Raw genomic sequence first — 1,849 nt, 5'->3', positions numbered from 1 at the left:
CAATCCAAATAGCACCCGTTAACCCCCACTCTCTGCCTCCTATTTGACAACCAATCCTCTATCCACGCTAACACCCTACTCCCAACTCCACGCCCCCTTACCTTCTGCAATAACCTCTTGTGAGGTACCTTATCAAACGCCTTCTGAAAGTCAAGAAAGACCACATCCACCGGCTCTCCTCTATCCACCGCCCTAGACACATCCTCATAGAACTCCAATAAATTTGTCAGGCATGACTTCCCCTTAACGAAACCGTGCTGCGTCTGCTCTATCAAGCAATTCCCCTCAAGATCGCTTCTCGGCCTTTTGGCTAAGATCAAGTGTAGTGTAATTAATAAATAAATAATTTAAGCCTTACTTGTGACTAATAAATAAATTTTAAAAACTTTAAAAATGTAGCATATTTGGAAGGAAAATGGTCATTTTAATCCATTATTCCGAAGGTGCAACATATCTGGGTCTGTTGCAGACTATTTGAAAGGGTCTAATGCTGCGATTAGCCAACAACTTCCATTATCACTGCATCAGCAGAAGGTAAACAGGAGGAATCATTGTCTTTCTTTGGCAGTTCCTATCTTCCTTTGTCACACTCCTGGCCCGTGAAGTTGTGGAACTAAGTTTTTAAAAAACAGGGAGAGAAATGCATAAACATGAAAATGGAAACTCATTCCTTAATATCTTGTTTCACACAGTCCCCTTAATAACTATTAGCAATTGAGATCTGTTTTAAATCCACCTCCAAATCACCTCAGTGTCATTTCACAATGCAGAGAAATGCCTTGTGATATTTTGCTATGTTAAAGGCACTTTATATAAAATTTCTTGCTTCGGTGTTATTGTTCGATTCTAAAAGAGAAAAACAATTTTAAAGAATAATTTCCTGCCACATGAATGGAGCTTGGAAGTAATTTTGGAGAAGCATTCAAAAGATGTATGACTAATTTATCCAGGCTACAATCAGATAAAATCCCAACAGTATGACAGTAAGCCAGGCATTCCTTTCCTCACAGACGTAAATCTGGCGCCAGTAGTATCAGCTGTCAAGTGTTGCTGTTTAACAGTCCTTTCCCTGCAGTGTCACATGACACTTGTGATGACTGGTTTATCTGCTGCTAACTATGCCACAGATAAATTAAGTAAGAGCAGATGGACAGGTTCAGAACATTAAAAGTAATGCACCTCTTCATAGATGTGGGTATGCCGGCGTTGGACTGGCGTAAACACAGTAAAAAGTCTGACAACACCAGGTTTTAGTCCAACCTATTTATTTGATAATATACTCACAAGCTTTCGGGGTTAGCCCCTTCGTCAGGTGAATGGAGAGTTCTGGCCTCAGACAGAGCAAATAAAGCACAGACAGTTTAGAGATTACTGATTAGAATGCAAATCCTTACACCTAACCTGCTGTTCAAGACCTGAAGTGGCTGATAATGACATGAACCCAAGATGGGTTCATGTCACACTATCTGTAACCCCCGTGACTTGCCTGGGTTTGCAAAACCTCACTCACTATACTGTCTGGAGACAATACACATCTCTTTAAACTGTGATCAGTGCTCCTTCCACTCACATTATCAGCCACTTCAGGTCTTGAACAGCAGGTTAGGTGTAAGGATTCGCATTCTAATCAGTAATCTCTAAACTGTCTGTGCTTTATATGCTCTGTCTGAGGCCAGAACTCTCCATTCACCTGACGAAGGGGCTAACCCCGAAAGCTTGTGAGTATATTATCAAATAAATAGGTTGGACTAAAACCTGGTGTTGTCAGACTTTTTACCCTCTTCATGGAGTCATAGAGTCCCTCCAGTGCAGGAGGAGGCCACTCAGCCCAGTGAGCCTGCTCTGGCAA

General features: G+C 41.5%; 1 non-coding gene across 1 annotated transcript; it reads left to right on the top strand.

Moving 5' to 3' along the window:
- The first annotated feature begins 290 nt into the window (after nucleotides 1–290).
- LOC145344654 (U2 spliceosomal RNA) lies at nucleotides 291–474 on the top strand. Its single transcript, XR_013886946.1, has one exon. It is a non-coding gene; the product is annotated as a U2 spliceosomal RNA (small nuclear RNA).
- Nucleotides 475–1,849: the final 1,375 nt, after the last annotated feature.

The sequence above is a fragment of the Carcharhinus amblyrhynchos genome, chromosome 6, assembly GCF_965287045.1.
Source record: "Carcharhinus amblyrhynchos chromosome 6, sCarAmb.v2.hapA, whole genome shotgun sequence".
Classification (NCBI taxonomy): domain Eukaryota; kingdom Metazoa; phylum Chordata; class Chondrichthyes; order Carcharhiniformes; family Carcharhinidae; genus Carcharhinus; species Carcharhinus amblyrhynchos.
Note: the sequence above shows the minus strand (reverse complement) of the source record. Positions and strands in the feature narration are given on the sequence as shown.